General features: G+C 37.8%; 1 pseudogene; it reads left to right on the top strand.

The window, feature by feature from the left end:
- Positions 1 to 2655: 2655 nt before the first annotated feature.
- On the top strand, positions 2656 to 4231 carry LOC137025171 (coiled-coil domain-containing protein 106-like; annotated as a pseudogene).
- The last annotated feature ends 18281 nt before the right edge of the window (positions 4232 to 22512 follow it).

Below are 22512 nucleotides of genomic sequence, written 5' to 3'. Positions count from 1 at the left end.
CCCATTACGTCAGTATCGACGTAACGTCGAACGTGACTGACTGAATGGGAACACAGTGCCTCTGTGACTAACAGAGTAGCCACAGCCTTTGAGCCACTGGCAAGCTTTGAGCTCACTCTCATTCCCATAGCATGTAGCTGCATTTCCGTGGAATCTTGGGTAGAGATGCTCATTTAAGAACTTCTCAGGACTGGCTCTGACTGGAAGTTTAGAAGTGTACCCAGTGACAGCACTGATTATTTGCATGCACTGTGCTTGAGGCCCATTACCCATCTTGTGGGTTGAGCGCTAGGTTCTGAAATTTCTGATTTGCACAGACAGTAATAGCAAGATGTTGGTGTAAATGGGGATAGCAAGGCTAAAGGTGCACCGAGTAAAAGGCGCATAGTTGATTCTGCACTAATGTGATCTAATATTTTTTATATTAATAGTTATAGTTAATAGTAGTATAGTTTAAAAAAAATGTTGTAGATTTACGTAGCAAATGAGAATTGCTAAAATTAATGTCTATATTTTAAGACAAAAGGTCTTATTAATGGTTTTCAGTTTTGTTCAAGGTAAATAAAGCAACTGTTCTTCAATAACAGAAGAATATGTAAAAGAATGTTGTATGTTATTTTAGGTAAAAAGTGCCCCTGCTGTTGGGGCGAAAGGCATAATAATTAACATGATTATACATAATATGGCTGCTGATTTTTCCATTTGTTGATATGACATGGTTAGATTCAGATGGTAAATATCATATATAATAATCATGTGTCAATAATCATGTGTCCACCTTAGAGATAATCACCATATTTATAATGAAACCATCATATTAAAAAAAAAAATAATCATGTCATATAAAATGTAATATTTATTATTATTACTGTAAAGCTGAATTTATTTATTTTAGTATCTCATTCAATGCTTTCAGAATTTTTACTTTTTTTAAATATACATATATACAATAAATATAAATAAATAAATTATATATATATATACAGTATATTTATTTAACAAAAAATTATTATTTTATTATTATCAAAATAAACCAAATATAGTACAAGCTTTGCTAAAGTGGTTGTTTTGAACAGGTATTAACTTAGACATTAAAACAATACTGTGTGCCTTTTGCCCCACATTTATAAGATTTTAAAACAAGCTACTTTTATGATTTATTTTCACACAAAATATGTTGCTCCATCAACGTTCAATAAAAACATATAGATTTTTTCTGATTTTTTTTCCTACACTATGGGAGTGTTGAAAAGCTAATTTTTCTGAAGGTGTGCCTTTATCCCCATTGTACCCTAATACTAGAGAGCTAGGAAGGCAGATGAAAGTGGAGGATCTAGGTGCTGGAGGGATCTTAATGAAAACAAAGCAAAACCAAAACCCCCCCAACTTCAAATACTTGGGGAGGTTGAGGATGATTAAGAGGAGTCCCAGAAATATTGTGGATTTGTGGGTGGAGGAGCATGGAGCTGGCTCGGCGGCGGAGACTGGAGAAGCATGGAGCTGGCTCGGCGGCGGAGACTGGAGAAGCGGGCTCGGCGGCGGAGACTGGAGAAGCGGGCTCGGCGGCGGAGACTGGAGAAGCGGGCTCGGCGGCGGAGACTGGAGAAGCGGGCTCGGCGGCGGAGACTGGAGAAGCGGGCTCGGCGGCGGAGACTGGAGAAGCGGGCTCGGCGGCGGAGACTGGAGAAGCGGGCTCGGCGGCGGAGACTGGAGAAGCGGGCTCGGCGGCGGAGACTGGAGAAGCGGGCTCGGCGGCGGAGACTGGAGAAGCGGGCTCGGCGGCGGAGACTGGAGAAGCGGGCTCGGCGGCGGAGACTGGAGATGCGGGCTCGGCGGCGGAGACTGGAGAAGCGGGCTCGGCGGCGGAGACTGGAGAAGCGGGCTCGGCGGCGGAGACTGGAGATGCGGGCTCGGCGGCGGAGACTGGAGATGCGGGCTCGGCGGCGGAGACTGGAGATGCGGGCTCGGTGGCGGCTGGAGATGCGGGCTCGGCGGCTTTCTGGACCCAGCGGAGGAGTGAGGGTCCAGTGTAATACAGGGAGAACGTTCACTGGAGGGGTATGTGGAGGAAGAAGGAGCCTGACTAACTGGCCTGGCCACCTCTCTTTCTGGAGGGACTGGACGAGATAGACACGTATCCTGAACCTCCTCAACAAAGAAATTAGATCCGTTTAAATACAAAATTAGATTAATGGTTTCGCTCAAGGAAAAAGAATCTTCAGGTTCTTCAAAACGGATAGTATCATCATCCAGTCCATCCAGAAACAGGGCGTTCAAATGTGCATCTGACCAGTTAGTCAGAAAAGCAAGCTCTACAAACTCCTCCACATACCTCTCCAGCGAACGTCCGTACTGAAGGAGCCCGATGAGTCGTTCCGCCGCAGACACTGTGTAGAGAGGCACTGGAGAAGCGGGAGCCACCACTTGAAGAAAGATCCCCATTCTTATAATTCCAACGGTTGGGTCTGTTCTTCTGTTACGGTTCGATGTTGTTCACGGACGTCCACAGCAAATGGGTATTTTATTGACACAACATAGAGAAACAACATCTAAACACAAGGTATATCATATAAGAACAGACAAGGAGTGAAGGGAGTGAGTCCATATATATAGGGAGTGCAAACGAGGAAGTCCAGGTGATGATGATGAGTGAAGATGGGAGATGATGAGGGAAGTGAGTGCAGGTGTGGAGAAAAGGAGGATCATGGGAATTGGAGTACTGGAGACAAGGGATCTTTGACAACCACATTTTCACTGTTAAAGTAACAAACATTTATCTAACATTATCTCTGATAATAGAAAAAATATATTTATTCTGATGAGGTTACAACTGTATTTTAGTGTTATGTGTCTCAATATTAATCTCTCTCTCTCTCTCTCTCTCTGCATTAGACAAGAACAAAAGTAGTGCTGGGATAGATGTTTCAGCTGCCATCAATGACTCAGATTTTTCTGACTCATCAGAGTCATTTAAGCAAGCAGCATCTTACTCCCCTACATCATCTTCATTGTCGTCTTCGTCGTCGTCCTCCTCCTCCACCTCTTCTGATTATCAGAGCAAAAAAAAAAAAAAGCGCAACAAGTACAAGAAATAGAAGAACCAGAAAGGGAAGAAAAAGAAGAAGAAAGAGAAGACAAGGAAGGAAAAAAACTTTGTAAAGAGAGGTAAGTTGTGTATGTTTTTCTTGTTGTTAGCTGAGCAATTGATTGTTGGCTGGATCAGAGATTAGTGGGGAGAAGTCTTTATTGAAGGTGACAGTGTTGTCATGTCTAGGTCCTCCTTATGGACAGCCTACAATTCTCAAGATAAAAGACAAAATCTTTAGTTGTATTGTAATTACAGGCCCTTTGGGGCTCATAATTACACTTTACTGATACAACTGCTTTGCAACTGGTTTTGTATCAGTGTTAATGGGTGGTTTGGGCTATACCTTTACAAGAAGGTACAACTAATTTGCATCCCACATTCAGGTTGGAAAAAGTTGTTATCCTCAGGATGTGTAATAATATTAAAAAGAAACTTTCAAAATGGATTTAATTACCAGTGTTAACCATATATCTTTTTTACACAGTATGTTGATCTAGAATAGTGTTGATATTAATGTTATTACTGATCTAGAGTATGTTTTAGTAGAATAGTAATTTCAATGTTTAAGAACAGTCCATAATAAAAAGTCTGCAATAAGCCAATTATGCATATGTTACATAATGGAAGATTTACAAATATGCATGTCATAATTAAATGTTACATTAACAAGAACAGTAGTAAAGAATTTTGCAAGGTTATAGATATTTTCACAACTTGGTTATTCATGTTGTTTTTTGTTTGTTTTTTGCAGCTGTAAATCCAAATCAGGTTGTGAAAAGATACAAAAAGGTCTTACATCACTTCAGGCAAGGGAAGAACTTGAGGTCTTCCTACAAGGCTGTTGGAGTGGATAGGAACACTGTGGTTGCTGGTGCTCCAATTGCAGAACTTGCCATTGTGTCACAAACAAAATATGAAGAACTCCTACAAGGCTATTCCAGGAGCCAGAAGCTGCAGGCCTTTATCCAGAAGTGTTCAGATGTCTTAAGCAATGACCCAGCACTTTTGTCAGAGGTAGATCATTTGAAAAAGAATGGAAAGCTTCTTCCCATTATTGAGAAAGTAAAAGGTAGGGTACTGTGCCAGTTTGGCAAGGTTATAGGTTTTCAGTTTAGGGGGAATATATTCCCATCAAACTGTTGAAAGAGTTAACAGTTGTTACCAAAGTTACCATTTGTCATGTGGACATTATAGAAATGATAATTTTTGCAAACCTGTCAGTTGCAGGTTGTGTATGTGTATATATGGAGTTTGGAGTTTACCCAATTTGACATGGAGTTTATAAAAAATCTGTTACAATTCGTTACATTTTATAGAACATGTTGTTTTGTTACTGCATTGTTGGATTAAATGTTATTCTGCTGTCACCTTTAAGCATCATTTCCTCATATTTGGACACTGTTAAAGAATGATTGTTTTGCAGCTTACAGTTATCCTCTTAAAAAAAAAAAATCTGACACATTTATTGACACAAATTATGACACATTTCCATTAACTGGTGAGGAATAGTAGAAATTAATTTTTACATTTGTTAAAGAAATTAGAGTATGCAGAAAGTGCTGTAAATGTCTTGTATACATGTACAGATCATTTGTAACAGGTAAGAAAGTTCTACAAATTATATATAAAACATTTACAAGTGATGAATAGTTTACACTTTAGAATAGGGTATGCAGAAAGTGTTGTAAATGTCTTGTATACATGTTTAAATATTTTTTAACAGGTAAAAAAGGTCTACAAATGATACGTAACACATTTATAAGGGATGAATAATTTACACTTTAGAATAGGGTATGCAGAAAGTGTTGTAAATGACTTGTATACATATACAAATAATTTGTAACAGGAAACAAAGGTCTACAAATGATACGTAACACATTTACGAATGATGAATAGTTTACACTTTAGAATAGGGTATGCAGAAAGCTTTGTAAATGATTTATTCATGCGTTTACACATCATCTATAACAGGTGTTGAACACTTTGTAGTGTGTAGTGCAGTGTAAGTGCTGACTGGTTAGGGTATAGACAGCTGTCTTCTCTGACACACATGGAGTGTTTAACTCTGTGCACCTGATGTGAGCTTCAGTGGAAGGTAGAACCGGTTCAGAGGTTCACTTCATCACTAGACCCCACACACTCCACACAGAACACAAGTCTGTGCTGATGAGTGAAAGGATTTAATATAATCCACTGGAATCACCTGACTGTAAGGCATTTATAATGTTTATCCATTTCAAAACAAATAAATTAGCTCATCAGCCTCAGAATCGGTTGAACTCCTCAAATGGAGTTGTGTTGATCCTGGAGGTTGGAGATGTTGTCTATGTTAGACTTGTGGCTAACACAAGGATATTTTACCTCCCGATCAGGACTCGGATATATATGTATTAGGGGTGCAACGGTTCTCGGTAAAAAATCGAACCGTACCGTATGGTTTGTTTAAAATAGCAAAGTGGAAAACAGACAAACAGAGTTCAAATAATGTACTTTTCAGTCGATGGATGCGCAAAACGTTACAACAACGATAATCAAAAAGCGTGGACAAAACAGTCACTCTTTCTGCGAGTGCCGTCTGTTCTCATGTCCAGTCATTTACGCCGTCATCACCCGGGTGTTGATACAGGTGAGACCTGAACAGCACACGTTGCTATCTGTGTTTAAACTAACTCATTTAAGCCTTGTTGATTTAAACCTTCAGGAACAAGACGCGAAAGAGAGCTCGCGCGCTGTGAGCAGATTTGTGTGCGCTCATCCGAAGCGCGCACACGCTTATTCCAGTCAGCGCGCAAAAACTGAGTTCTCTTTTACGTCTTGCGCTTCAGCGGACAAATTCATACAAAAATTATTTAAAAATGCCCGTCCTAGCGAGTATCCTAGCAAACATAGTCGGTTATGTCTTAAGTGAGCGTATATTAGTCGAGAAAGCGCATGTGGAAAAGTATAGGTATGTACTGGATTGTGCATGTCTTAAAGGGAGAAAAACTATTCCTGCTGCCTGTATTTAATGTTAAATCAAACAACAAATAACAAAGAAATCACTTACTGCTCTTGACTGAATAGTTTTTGTTACTTCAATAATGATTAATCTTTATTTATTTTATACAGTAAAGATAATATGCAGTGATATTTTATAATTTAATTACTTTATCAGTTTTCTGTATGTGAAAACGACTGTTAGATACCTGAAAAACCTGAAAAGCACTGTTCCTGGATCTGTTTTTTCGCTCTTCTTTATTCTTTTTCATGTATTATAGAAGTATCGGATCGGGACTCGGTATCGGTAGATACTCAAAATCAAATGACTCGGACTCGAGGGCAAAAAAACGTGATCGGGACATCCCTAATGATTTATGATGAAAATGAAAAATCATTAACATATGAACCTGTATTAATGAGGACTAATGTGAGTTTGTCATTATATTATAATGACCTTTTTACAGTAATCTATGTTCTGAGCTGTCTTCATGTAAGTTTGTATAAAGAGTTTCAGTACTGAGACCGACAGGACCCTTGAATATCACATGTGACTCAAATGTGTTTTGTCAAAGTACTAAATCTATAATATTGCTGATCCTTTATCTATATATCTTCATCTTACATAAATAAATAAGTGAATAAGGAGACATTGTGGCATTTTATTTAAATTATATTCATATTCATGAATATTTCACCAACAATGCTTGATTTGAGCACTCATGATATCATATTTATCAGTTTGAGATTTTTTTGTGTGTGTGAATTTTGCGATCTAAATGACTGATTTTGTGGTGAAATCTATGTATAATATATTTACATCAAACTTGTTAGGCTATTATAGATAGCTATGCTAGTCTGGTGGTGTACTATCTAGCTTCAATATCATGATCTTTCATCAATATCATGATGTTTTTTAGGCAAGAATGTAGTTATTTAGACCTCAAGTATATGACTATTATATAATCATAGCCCTTATTTTATAAATTATAAATTGTTTAGATGCTTTCTCAGATGTGAACTCCAGGCCATCAGCAGCCGTTCAGCGCTCATGTACCCACCGACAACAGCTTCATCTCGACAACAGTCCTTCAATAATTTGCTGCTGGTTCTTATGTAGATAAGGAGGGATAATTCATTTTGGGTATATTAAACAGGCAATCTTTAGTCTTATTAATCTATTGTTCAAGAGCAAATCGATTTTGGTAAAGGGTAAAATTAAGTTTCATAACTTTATATTTAGGCTATATTTAACTTAAATCCTGTACTAGAGCACTGCTTTTGTATGTTTGGCTGAATTGTTTGCTTGAGTTTATTTCCTGTTGTCTTTTATAATGCACTCTAAAAATGCTGGGTTAAAAACAACCCAAGTTGGGTTAAATATGGACAAACCCAGCAGGTTGTGTAAAGGGCACCTATTATGCCCTCTTTCAGAAGATGTAATATAAGTCTCTGGTCTGGTCAAGTTTCAGCTTAAAATACCCCACAACATTTGCCCCTATTTGGGGGTGAGCAAAAACATGCCTTTTACTGTATTACTATATTGTTGGCTAAAAAAATAAATTCAAAATTGGTTGAAAAAATGGCTGGGTGAAAACAACCCAATCCCTGGGTTTGTCCATATTTAACCCAGCATTTTTTTAGAGTGTGGCTTTTGCTGTTAATTTAAATATTGTTGTTCAATAAATATTATTTTACATAAATAAAATGTCATAGTTGGTATTGAGAAAGGGATCGTGATATGGACTTAAAGGGTTAGTTCACCCAAAAATGAAAATAATGTAATTTATTACTCACCCTCATGCCGTTCCACACATGTAAAGGCTGGAATACACTACACGATTTTTGCCCCGATTTTCCCCAGATTTACAGTCTGAACAAGTTGACGCTAGTTGACAAAAGTCAGAGCCAGTCTGCAGATTTGAGCCGACAGATTCCATGGAAAATCGCGTAGTATATCATGGTCATAGACTCCGATTTTTTAGCTTCAGATTTTGATTCCATCCAGTCGGAGGATATCAAACATGTTTGATATTTTGAGCCGATTTTAGAACACATATCAGTGTACTATATGTGTTGCTAATAAATACAGTAGCCTATACGAGTCATACGCTGCCCAAGCAATGCAAATCAAGGGTGCAAAGACACAAAGATCGAGAAAAAAATATGAGACTACTGTACAACCGGGTAATAAGGAAAAACTTACCTCATTCAGCGCACGAATCACAAGCTTGGCGCTTGACGAGTAATCATGTTGAGACACTATACCGCTTACAGCCGCTAGATGGAGCTGCGCCCGCGAGATCGCACATGACATTCATGAATTAAATGAGAAAATACAGAATCTGCCGTTTTAGTAATTGTTTGTGGCAGTTTCGTCACACAGTCGGGTCAATACAGCTCACGTCGCTCCCAGGTTGAAAGATACGGAAATTTCTCATAATACAGGAAAAAAAATCACTGAAGAATAAGTGGAGCTCCATGATAGAAAAAAAGTAGTAAGTACTGTACTAGCTTTGTCTTGAAAGAGTTAGCAAACCACATTCTGCGGTTCATTCATTATTAAATATGTTAATATTCATCACTATCCATTATATATATTTACGCTTTATCCTGGATATGTAGCTGGATTAAAATGTCAGAAGCAACGAATTACTGATTATATTACATTACATGTACACAGCGACTAATATTGATTATATTAAAGGTAACAACTTGGATAATCATAAAACTACACAATTTACCTCTAACTCCTGTTGTAATCTGTCCATACTGACTGTGTCTACCCACCCCTGTCTATCTCCATATTCCACTACTGTGGGTCATCTCATCTCCTGCATTTTTTTCGCCTGTCTGTCATGCGTCTCCTAGCAACCAGGCGCGTGTTTCTGTTTGTGTTCCGAACGATTTTAAAGTCTTGTAGTGTATGATGCCCAGCTATTATCTGTAACCATTTACAAAGTCGGCAAGTGTATGATGCCTAGTGTTTTAAAAATCTGTTCAGATTTTAAAAATCGTGTAGTGTATTCCAGCCTTAAGACGTTTGTTCATCTTTGGAACACAAATTAAGATATTTTTAGTTGAAATTCAATGGCTCCGTGAGACCTCCATAGGGAACAATGACATTTCCTCTCTCAAGATCCATTAATGTACTAAAAGCGTATTTAAATCAGTTCATGTGAGTACAGTGGTTCAATATTAATATTATAAAGCCACGAGAATATTTTTGGTGCGCCAAAAAACAAAATAACAACTTATGTAGTGATGGACGATTTCAAAAACACTGCTTCAGAAAGATTCGGAGCACAAATGAATCAGTGTGTCGAATCATGACTCTGATCGCGTGTCAAACTGCCAACGGCTGAAATCACGTGACTTTGGCGCTCGGAACAGCAGATTCGATACTTGAGGCAACTACTGTTGTAGTAAAATGAAAAGTTACTTAAACACTGAATAAAAAGTTTTTGCCTGTTAGTTTTTTTGTTGTTGTTGATCCTTCCAGTTTCTTAACTGTAGCCAATTCTATTCATGTATTGCAGTGCAGCTATGCGAACATTTACCCCAGAATTGGCTGATGCTGCATTGGGTCCACAGCAGGCTTCAGTCCATCAAGTTCCACATTCGATTTCAGGAACCTGGATGTCAGAATTTGTGTGACTGGGGATAAGACCACTGCTTTCCCAATCTATTTGTGATATTGGTAAGAAATTATGAATTAGTTTAAAAAATAAATATGAATGAATAGACTAAACAAAAAGAGTTAGATATGACTACCTCATCACACTCTCTTTAGACTGGTACTGCTGCCCCAGTTGAAACAGATGATTCGGAGAGAGATTGCCTTCAGCTGAAAGGGGATGACTGTCCCACTCATCTCTGAATATATAGAGCCGTGGGATGAAGGCATAGTGACAGAAAAAGATTTGCAGACTGCTAAATGGATCAAGATTTTCATTCACTTCCAGCTGGCGCAGGACATGGTAGAGATAGGAGGTAAACTTATTTTCAGGTTAGTTAAAGTAAGCTGAGTCTGGCCTAAATTAAGCATTAAAAAATAATTATAATTTGGTCAGAAGACATCTCTGTGGTATGTTCTTGCTCAAGTCTTAAACACTAAAAATCAAAGCTTCTGTTGGCTTTTTAATCAATTACATTTCTTTTAATTGGTTATTTATCTTTTTATAATAAACAAAAATGCAAATGCAAATAAAACTTTATTAAAGTAAAAAAAATCTTCAACACAAGTCATACATGTTTGAAATTGCAACTATTCCTTAAATTAACTAATAAGCTAATAATGATAATTTGTTAAAATTTGATTGAACGTTCTCTCTCTCTGCAACCAACTTGTTTTAGGGATTGTGATTATTTGACCTTTGTTACACTCGCTGACATTCTCTGAAACACAATCATTGAGCATTGTGTCACGTCAAAAGCAAATAGATCTGAGAGAGATTATAATCACAGGAACTGACTACACAGGATACAGACAGCAAACAGATGCCTGTTTAATGTCTAACATACAGTACTTCACGCACTTGAGCACCTCCTGCAAGTTTGCTTTGATGCATCCAGTGTGTTACTTGTAAATAAATGACTGAACAAATGACTGCAATCCTGTTTGTTAGTGTATCTCTATGAAACTGGATGTTGCCTCAAACCTGATTACTTCCACCAAAGAAGCACTATCACAGTATAACAACCGCAAATAATCTCTGAGGAAATGAACAGAGGCAGTTCTCAAACAGAAACCTGGAAGTGACATTTTTTTACAGTTGCGGATGTAGCACTTCATTCTCTTGATGAGTGATTTCAGATCATGGAAATGTTAGGGATACTTTTGGTATCCTTTTGAATTTTAATGATGTTGTAACCATGTCAAGAGGTGAAGTGACAAATGCATATCTTTCACAGATTCACACACTCCGGTTAACTCATATAACTCATAACTCCTGTTGTCTTCTCATGAGCTCCCTCTGTTGCTCTGGCTGAAAGGATCAGGATAGATAGGCGGAGAGATCGCGCAAACGTCCTCAGATTGCAATCATTGCATAATTTAGAGGAAAATCAATAAAAATGCTCAGAAAAGTGACGTAACCATAGGGTATGTTATCAGCAGTGTTGTGCTAGTTACTAAGAAATAGTAACTAGTTACAGTTACTAGTTACTTCATTCAAAAAGTAACTCAATTACTTTGTTGATTACTTACACCAAAAAGTAATGCATTACTGTTAAAAGTAACTTTTTAGTTACTTTTTTAAAGAACGTTCTTTAATGTTCCCATTAATGCCCTTTTGTGCGTTATGGTCTATGAGTTTATTGTGGCTTTATTTGTAACTGTCCAGACACACACAAACACTTTATAAATGTAGCTCTCTCCCGCAGTTAATTCATATTTGCTGCGGCAAATTCAAACCCGCGCTCTTTCTCTCTCTCTCCATCTCTGGATTTCCCAGCGCTGTCTAGTAGGCGACCTGTTGTCCGTCTGTCGAGAGAGACCATTTGAATTTTATAATGAAGCAGAGCGGGAATTGAGACTTCGTCGGGACAGCATTCTCGCACGGAGAAGTGTAATTACACACCAGAGGCGATCGTTGGCTTTCAGATATTGTAAATAATGTGCTCACTCACAGAATCAGACATTACTGATTTTTATCATATTTTCCGTTATGAAATGATAACTTGGTTCGTTGGTCCGTTAACTGGGTCGATTGCTTTCACATCTCAAGCGAACCGCTCCAGAGTTTGTTTGAAAGCGTACCGAGACCACCTCTTCAAGCAGGTCTCGGTACGCTTGTTTGGTCCGCTTTTGGTGCGCACCCGAGTGCGATTGCTGCTTTCCCACCTGCCCAAAGGAACCGCACCAAAGGGGCAAACGAACTCTGGTATGATTCAACCGAACTAAATGAGGCAGGTGTGAAAGCACCCTTAGAGTCAGTCTGCTGTAGAGCTTAGATTCTCTGCCCGAGCCCGGACTTGGCCCGACCCGACCCGACCCTCGGGCCGGGCCGGGTCGGGCCGGGCCCTTGATAAAGCACGTCACGTGTCATGCGCAGCGTCTCGTCCACTCGCACTCGCAGTCTCGCACACGTGACGCATCACACCTGCTGTGCGTGCTGTACTATTCAGTAGCTTAAAGCCTCGTTTACACTGCACGCGTGTGCGGCACGTTACGGCTGCGACGCGGCTACCGGAGCTGATTCGCGGCTACTCTAGTCAATGCTAGTGTTTACACCAGCCGCGCTGCGGTGCGTTTCAGAAGCGTCCCAGAAGGGGCTCACTGCGCTGCTTCGCTAAAGATAGGCGCCTCGCCTATTTTTGACACGCAGCTCAAATACAAAATAAAGTCAAAATAATCTTGTAAACTCCTGCTGATATTTCACATCACTACAATGACAGAAACTGAAGACAAGAGATTCGAAGTTGAAAAACTTGAAATGTCTTTTTTTTTGTTGTCCATAACTGGAATTTTAAGTGTGTTAACTTCATCTGTATGGCTACAGCAAAATAAAGTATGGCATAGCAATAAAAACAATCAAACCGGACAAAATATAACCATTTAGCCATTAAAAACATGAAAAATTTGACGAAAACAATGTTGGCCTGGCAAATCTAGTGGTCTCGCGAATCCAGCCGCATCGCTTCTGAAATGCTTCTGGTGTGAGTTGACACCCCTCAGAGGACGGAACAAAACCTTGTCGGAGCCATACAAACAGTGTAAACGAGGCTTAAGTACAACATGGAGCTTGAAGAAGCAAAGAAAAAAATTAAAACAGGAGAATTAACTTTGAGCAAGTCTGGAGGAAAATCGGAGGTATGGAAACATTTTAAACTAGTTTTAATAAACAAACAACGCAGTTTACATGCTTCTTCCTTGTCGTATTATTCATTAAGATAATAATTAATAAATGCACGCACAATTATGATGCATAAATGTTACAGATGTTTACTATGCACAAACAAATGCTTTTCAACTTACATGTGCAAAATTCAGAATTAAATGAATGTGCTGCAATTTGTACAAAAAGAGAGTCTTTAGTCTACGTGTTTTAGCCATTAAATAAGCACATTTAGTTTCAAGTTTGTTAAGTTTTGTTTTGAAGAAAGATTTTTTTTTATTGTAATTTCGTTTAGTATAAATTGTATCTTAATTTTAATAAATTTTTCATCATCCAATTACCTGGATTTAATACATAAAAAGCAATATAGCAGACAATGTAATTATTACATGGAGGCGCCGGTGCGCCGCGGTCACACACCTTTTGAAACTGGTAACACACGCTGTCACCGAATTTACAAATGCACATCTTGCTTGTTGCTCACACACATATTATGTTGAAATAACAATATGTTGAAGTAACATTATTAATAATAATTAATCTTTAAGAATATTTGATTGAATGCTGAATGTTGAGCTTGTTCAATTTAATAAAATTAAAACTTTAATTATGATAATTAAAATAATTTAATATTTAATATTGAGTGGCCAATTTTTGCTCATTTATTAATAGTATTTATATAATTTATATAACTGCGCAGCTCCCCCCTGTAGCCTAAATGATCTAGCACAGCAGCACCTGCGTTAAAAAAAAAAAAAATGTGGCGCCGCCCCTGGTTATAACGGCCCACATATTAAAAATGGTCGGGTTTAAATCGGGCTCGGGCTCATAATTACAGTGGACGTGTCGGCTCGGACACAACGGGCTCGGGCCCGGGTAGGGTCGGGCTTGATTTGTTGGGCCCGATCTAAGCTCTAGTCTGTTGTTCGTTATCTGGCTCGACTCGGTGTTCATCTTCAGTTCTCTCTTCACAGCAGTTCAGTCAGTGTACTGTTTGAGTACATGAATTACTCGGGGATATTGGTTTGTTTGAACTCAGAGGGAGTGTCAGCCACATTAAAAAAGTTAACAGCTTAGGCATTTGTGGATTAATGCGTATTGGAGACGCGAACCGTTTAAAACGATTCAGTTCGATTTGGTGAACTGGTTCAAAAAGCCTGTCATGGTGTCCTTCCTGAACCAACAGAATTTAAAATTTGTTGAAAACGCATAGCTTACTGAAAAAAGTGCATCTTTTAATTCTTCATTCACATAAAAATAACAACAACGTATAGTAGTAATACACTCTGCCACTCACTCACAAAATACTAATGTAGGTAACTAGAATTTAATAAATGGAACATTATTGTAAAGTGTACCAATTTGTTATACACCGATTCAGACGTCTCATGAGTTCAGTGTTGGACAGATCAGTTGTTTTAACCATTCATTTAAGTGAATCAGTTCAAATGAGTCATTAGTTTGTGAATCGGACATGTCATTATTGGACGTGTAGCCTATGGCAAGCGCTGTGTGATTATCCCGGCAGTTTATTTTTTAGCATAACTTACACTCCGCGGTAATTCAGCAAAAAAAAAAATATCTCAGAATGCTCCACGTGAAACTTTGTTCATCCCAGCCCTGGTACGGATATAACTACAAGGCCTCTGGCAAATTGGCGCAGGTACCAATACTGTGACCACAAGTGACATATTGCGTTTATAGGCAACCCTCACAGGGAAAGGAAAAAAAGGCGAGCTGAAGGAGCAGCTTGAGCCAGAAAAAAACAACGCAATTTTAGGTACAGTAATGTCATAGTTATGAATCCAAATCCATTGTCATGATTGATTGACAAATCCATTATAATCAATGATTGTATTTCAATGTTATACATTGTCTATCCTGTTTTCATTCATCCCCATGTCTCTTTCCTGTTTTCACAGATGCAGTGAGGGAGCGATTCCCCAACACCGAGGTGGCAGAGATCCGGGCCCTTCTACGGAGGAAGTGCAACAATGAGAGCTACAAAGCCTCTAGTAACTCAAGTCAGAGCTACAGGTGCTGGTCATATAATTAGAATATCGTGAAAAAGTTCATTTTTTTATTGTAAATTATTTTTAAAAATGAAACTTTCATATATTCTAGATTCCCTACATGTAAAGTAAAACATTTCAAAAGTTTTTTTTTAATTTGTTGATTAGAGCATACAGCTCATGAAAGTCCAAAATCCTGTATCTCAAAATATTAGAATATTTTCTAAGATCAATCAAAAAATGGATTTTCAAAACAGAAAAGTTCAAGTTCCTTAAAGTATGTTCATTTGTACACTCAATACTTGGTCGGCAGCACATATTACAGCAAATGACTTGCTCTAGCACAAATTACAGCATCAGTGAAGTGTGGCATGGAAGTGATCAGCCTGTGGCACTGCTAAGGCACTATTGAGCCTTCAGATCATCTGTATATTGTTGGATCGACTGTTTCTCATCTTTCTCTTGAAAATATCCCATAGATTCAGGGGTCAGGCATGTTGTCTGGCCAATAAAGCACAGTAATATCATGGTCAGCAAACCACTTGGAAGTGGTTTTTGCACTGTAGGCAGGTGCTAAAGTCCTGCTGGAAAAGGAAATCAGCATCTACATAAAGCTTGTCAGCAGATGGAAGCATAAAGTGCTCCAAAATCTCCTGGAAGATGGCTGCATTAACTTTGCACTTGATAAAACACAATGGACCAACACCAGCAGACGTCACGGCCCCCAAATCATTACTGACTTCAGAAACTTCCCACTAGACTTCAAGCAGCTTGGATTCTGTGCCTCTCCAGTCTTCCTTCAGACTCTGGGACCATGATTTCAACATGAAATGCAAAATTTACTTTTATCTGAAAAGAGGACTTTCGACCACTGTTCACTGTCCAGTTCTTTTTCTCCTTAGCCCAGGTAAGATGCTTCTGACGCTGTTTCTGTTTCAGAAGTGGCTTGGCAGTCCTTTTCCTGAAGATGTCTGAGTGTGGTGACTCTTGATGCGCTGACTCCGGCTTCATTCGACTCATTGTGAAGCTCTCCCAAGTGTTTGAATCGGCTTTACTTGACAGTATTCTCAAGCTTGCGGTCATCCCTGTTGCTTGTGCATCTTTGCCTACCCAATTTCTTCCTTCTAGTCAACTTTGCATTTAATATGCTTTGATCACTCTGTAAACAGCCACCACATTCAGTAATGACCATCTGTGACTTACTCTCTTTGTGGAGGGTGTCAATGATTGTCTCCTGGACCATTGCCAAGTAAGCAGTCTTCCCCATTAGTGTGGTTTCAAAGAACAAGAGATACCCGGAATTTATACTGTAGGGATGGTCATTTAATGAAACTCAAATGTAAATATTCTAATATTTTAAGATACTGGATTTTGGACTTTCATGAGCTGTACGCTCTAATCAACAAATTAAAAAAAACTTTTGAAATGTTTTACTTTACATGTAGAGAATCTAGTATAAATTAAAGTTTCATTTTTTAAAATAATTTACAATGAAAAAATGAACTTTTTCATGATATTCTAATTATATGACCAGCACCTGTAGATATGCATGTGTAGTAAGTTGTTTGCCATCGTTCTGTTCCCTGCATTTCAGAGAAAGTCGACTGTTCAAGGTTCCTCCTTTTGCCAATATCTGCTTTTGTGTGTTACTTTTGTGTTAATAACCCATAAGAACCCGTGGTGACGTGGGTGTCACAAACACTGGTGATTATCTGGAAAGGTCTTTTTAAAGCATTATCCCTTACTTTCAACCCAGGAAGTCCCTAAGTGACATTTAAGGAACATCCAGGTTCAGTCATGTGACAATCTGTGCATTTTTGTTGCCATGGTAACATTTCCAAAATGGTGGCCTGCCTGGTGTGCACATGTTGCAGTTTCAGCAATTTTTAAAAACGCTTGTTTTTGTTACTAAAGGTATGTTTCAACCCATGCAACAATTCTAATGTTTTAATAACATATCCTTGATTACACTTGACCTGATTTTAAAACAGGTCTTGTACAAATTGATATAAAACAAGTTATGAAAATGTTGTGGTGACATGTGTGTCACATCGGGCTGTTAACCTTAAAACAGTAGGTGGAATTTTGATGTGACGTATGTGTCACATTAAGAAAAATGGTAATGAGCTGCTCAAATAATTTAGCTGATTCAATCATTTTAGTGTTATATATATATTCTGCTGCTCAATTAAAAGCATATTTTAACATATGTAAACAAAATAAATGTAAAATTAATAACATTGTTAATGAAATGACAGTTTTATTGCACAATATACACATTTTTGCAATGTTATTGCACTACATGCATATTCAACATGTTTACCTCCAGTGTGAGCTAGTTATTTATTTTTATTCAGTTTGCACATTTTCGAGTTGTGAAAAAAATATTCTAAAAAAGTATTTCTGGTTAAACCGTATACCTGAAAAGGTAAAATTTTGCAGTGTTATTGCACTACATGCATGTTCAACATGTTGACCTCCAGTGTGAGGTAGTTATTTATTTTTATTCAGTTTGCACATTTTCGAGTTGTGAAAAAATATTCTAAAACTTTATTTCTGGTTAAACCGTATACCTGAAAAGGTAGAATTTTGATAAGTTACAAAAAAGTTGTTGTAAAATTGAATGGTCACAGTTGTGGTTTTGGAATATGTGGCAAAGCAAATAAAATGCAAAAACTGTATTACTTCTGAAAAAGTTTTTTTTATTTATCTTCCCAGAAAAGTTATAATTTTGAAAATGTTGTGGAAAAGAAAATAAATAGAAAAAAATGTTATTTAGCAAGAAAACTGACAAAATGTTATTTTTTTCAAATGAGAAATAAAAGCCCAATGTGACAAATATGTAACATTAAAAATTTATCATAAACGCCCAATGTCACATATATGTAACATTACAGATCTTTGACAAGGAGTGGTTGTATTTAAAAAACAACTGCAGAAACATGTTTTAAGTGGTCCATTTAGTCTGTTTTATATGCCCCATAATTTTCCTATAAGGGGAAATTGGTCCGTGTTCTTATGGGTTAATAAAGATCCTTTTCTGAAATGCAATTTGTAATCTGTTGATTTAATGTACTTGAACTGAATTGTAATGTAATACACTTGTAGTGTAATAACAACATTCATGCTTAAGTATAACAAAATGGGGATAAAATTACAAATGAAATGTACTTTCAATTTGTTTCTACCTTACACTATAATAACATTGCACTGAAAGTACGTGTCTATGATGTTTAGGTTGTAATTGAACTTCACTTCAAAAACATTATTATTGTCATAGTGGGACACTTTAAAAGCACTAAATATAGTTAGGAAGTGCATTTGTAGATCACTTGAAATGTTACAGAGGCATACTAAATTAACTGTTTATAGTAATTATAAGTATGATAGCAGTATGCACAAAATGTACTTAAACACAACTATAATTTGCACTTCAATGCCTTTTTAAGTGTATTTCCATTAGAATGGCAATACAATGCAATTGTACTGTAAGTGTGCTTAATTGCTCATGAATCTTGATTTTCATTAGTGTATTTTAGTGCACTTGAAGTTTAAAAAAAGTTGTTCCATTTTAGTATACTATTTACACTAGAAGTGTAGTTAAATAGATGTTAAGTTGAAGTTAATACATAATTGAATACACTTAACTATACTTGGATTTGACGAAAATAGTACAAAATGTAGAAAATATACTTAGTACACTTTATTAAAGTATATTTTTAATAGAATTCTTTTTCATCTGGGTTGTTATTAAAAATATTTGTTTATTTATTTGAAACAACAAAAGGTGCATACTAGCAAGGACCTGAATGAACGTTTAAGTTGAGTTTTACCCTTCAAACCAGTGGTTGTACCGCATGAGAAGAAGTCTCTCAAACCTTTGGTCAGACAGCTTGTTCCTTTTTGGAGACAGTACCAGACTTCCCAGGCTGAAAAGTCTCTCAACAGGTGCACTGGATGGAGTAGCTGCATTTTTCTTCAAAGAAATTTCCTTTATTGTGGGAAACTGTTTAAGAATCTCCATTCCTGTTTAGGCTGTTCTCAAGTAGGTCATTACTTCGGTTTCCACAGCGCTGAAGGTATCATCAGCCTCCTCAAAATAGAAAAAGTCCTGCACATTATAGGAGCTTGAGTCTGGTATTGTCGGAGACACAGGCATCTTGGCTGCTTGCTGAACATGGCCAGGGCGAGGGATGAGCTTGTGACACTCTGCTGCCAGCATTTCTACGACCATCTCTTTCTTCCTCTGGTCTCTCAACCATCGCAGTTTGAACATAGGAAGTGTGACAGCTGCCAGTATTGCATCGTTGCTTTCCAAGACGGATGCAAATCGTGTTTTGATTGCCTGCAAAAAAAAACAAAAAAAAACACAGTGACACAGATATTAGAATGAGTGAAAGATTTCCTCTATGTACATTCTATGAAAGCTGTACACCTGTGTGATTTTTGACCTATAGATCACAAAAACACACACAAGAAACTGAAAATATATGTGCAACTGATTGAACAAAACTAAAACTTTATTCTGCAAAAAACAAATTATGGTATTATTACTGTTTATTTTTCATCCAGTGGGTAGGTGCAGTACAGTGTGTGTGTGTGTGCGCGTGTGTGTGTGTGAATTAGAATAAAAAATTATGTTGTGCACTTTACATTCTTTCCATTTCTTAGGCTATACTGGTGCTTGCTCAGCAAAAAATATTAATGTTTACATCTATAAATTTCTTTTGAATATTGATGAATGTTTCTTACCTGAACTATGGCATCAGGTAGGCCAGTTGCAATAATCAGGCCTTCTTTTATCTCCAGTAGCTTCGACATCAAAACTTCTATTGTGGGCAGGAGGGTGCCATAGTAACAGTTTTCTTCTCCTTGAAGGATATCCAGAGCAACTGTGAGAGGCTTCATGATGTCACAGTATTCCCTCAGAAATTTAAACTCCCTCTCACTAATACATTTTAGCTCTAAATGATTAGAGATGGTACTCAAGTCAGTCATGGGTATTTCAACTATTCTTGCCACAGCATCATAAAAAGAATTCCACCTTGTGGAGCATGGCACAAGTAGTTTTTTGCCAACCAAATCGCCCACTAACTCTGAAGCCAAAGTCGACCTAGCCTTACTCCACAGTGCTGTGCACTTGGTGGTAGCACTTCTGTAAATACCTTTAGTCCCAGGATTTGAAAGCAGCCACTTATCCACATCAGAGCATGAAATTAAGCTAAGTGTGTGAGAGGCACACCTCAGGTGTGGTGGTAAAACAATCCCCTCCTCTATGGAGGTGTCAAGCACGTCTGCAACATTTGTGAAGGTAACCTCTTCATCCTCTTCATCATCGTCAGAGAGCGATTCTGGCTTATACATTTGGAAGGCTTTTACAAAGTTAGAGCTGTTATCAGTAACAGTAGCTGTAACTTTCGTTGACAGTCCATATAATGAATGAATGTGATCGATCTCAGCAGCAATGACATCATACGTGTGTCTACCTTTGATCTTTTTACAGGCCAATGCAGCTTTCTGGCGTTGAAGAGTAGCGGTGTTTATCCAGTGGGCTGTCATACCTACGAAGCTTTTGTTGTGGACAGACCAAATGTCTGCAGTGGTCGCGATGTAGTCTAGCCCCTCAAATGTTGTCTTCATCTCACTTTCCATTTTTGAATATTCTTTATCCAAGTAGTTGGAAAAAGTTTTTCGTCCCATTTGCTGTGTGCCGCCTGAACATGATATCATGCTAACGAGCCGCCTGAAAGCCGGCGACTCCACAGTGGAGACAGGCTGCATGTTTTCAACAACATACCGTGCAATAGCTTTGTTGATCTGTCCCTGGATAACAGATCGGTTAAAATCTAGTCGCTGTTGTTTGGCTGTAGGGGCATCACTCACTTCGAGGTGCTTTGACAGATTGGAGTTGCTATTTATCGCAGTTGATAGAACCTTGGAACCAGAAAGACACAGCTTACATTTAACTAAGAGATTTTTTTCTTTATGCTCAACTAAGGTGAAATAATGAGCATATTTCCTCTCGCCTTGACTTGCCATGACTGCCGCTCATACTTGAATAAACGGAAACGCCCACAGTGCGTCTTCGTGTTTACAGTGGTTGACATTCACCAATCCATCCACCAATCCAGGTTAGGCTGTAGGCTACACTTCAGCCAAAATTAATTTATTTAAAAAAGTAACGGACAACGCACCATATAGTAACGGTAACTGAGTTAATTTATTTTAAAAGTAACACGTTACAGTATTAGTTACTGTCAAAAGTAACTGCGTTACAGTAACGCATTACTAGTAACGCGTTACTGCCCAACACTGGTTATCAGTATATTTCTAAATGTTTAAGCCTTTGAATTTAAAAGCTTTAGTGGAGTTGTTTTGTGCATTCTTGTGATCGTAAATAAATGGAAGCAGGCGCAATAGGTCTGTGTTTTCTTTTTATGTCAATATAAATATCAGTTAGATTTAGCATGATTGATGTGCACTCCTGACATAAATTAATACATTACTATTACTGTAACATTTTTTTATTGTAAAACATTGTTCAAATATTGATGCTGCAACCTTAAATCTTTAAGTAAAAAACAAACTTTCGCAAGTTTGGATCGTTAAATCTTGAATGACTGTCAACTGTTGAATGAATGAGTGTCACGTTCAGCTTGTTTACTTCGAATTCGATTGGCCACCCCAAGCAGTAAGTCAGTTAGATAGTCAGTTAAGTTGTCAGGCCTAACTTAACGTTAGTCATTTACACGTGAAATGACATGGATGCATTCTGTGCATTTCATTCACAATTTGAACAATTTTTTAAACATAAGTGTTTCTTTTGAAGGCAGGGAAGAGAGCAGTGCCTAGCCATGAAAAGAAGTAAAGATATAGGGAGTTTCTTTCAAAGAAAAAAAACAAAACAAGTATAGAGGCAGAAGCAACTGAAGAAAATGTTACTCACCAAGAAGAAAATGTCAGGCAGCAAGAAAAAATTGTCACTGGAACAGAATCAGCCAGCAAGGAATCAACAGGCCAGACAGACAGTGATGCCAGTGGACCCAGACAGCAGTGGCCTTCATTTTCCTCTGTGCTTCCTGCAACTTCATGTATGTGAAGTGTAGAAGGAATTGTAGGGATATTTGAGAAATATTACATTTCATTTGTATGAAGCAAACTAAAAGAGTAGTAATCATTGCATGTACATGAATTTGCCCTAAAAATACCATGAGCATATTTATTCTGCTATAGTACTCACTGAGCTTGTTTTGTTTTCTCATTGATGCAATATTTACTTGTGACATTTCATAATTTCTTAGGATCAACGTTTGGTGTGGATAAACAAGCACCTTCATCCCCAACAGAATGCAAAGGTATGGATAGTTGTAGTTGAGACCTGAAAGATCTTTTGTTTGCACATGTTCAGCAAGTGATGTTAAATGATGTTTGATGTCTACTCTGTTGATTATTATTTTACTGTATCTGCAGATAATTCAGCTGTAAGTGACCTGTCTGAATTTGAAGACCACAAAGAACTTTGTGTCAGCATAGGTCAGGGGGTAATGGTGACAGACTTCAGGCGCTACATGCCAACATCTCCACAGATCGCATTCTG

Source organism: Chanodichthys erythropterus, chromosome 8 (assembly GCF_024489055.1).
Source record: "Chanodichthys erythropterus isolate Z2021 chromosome 8, ASM2448905v1, whole genome shotgun sequence".
NCBI lineage: Eukaryota > Metazoa > Chordata > Actinopteri > Cypriniformes > Xenocyprididae > Chanodichthys > Chanodichthys erythropterus.
This window is presented reverse-complemented; position numbering and strand designations above follow the sequence as displayed.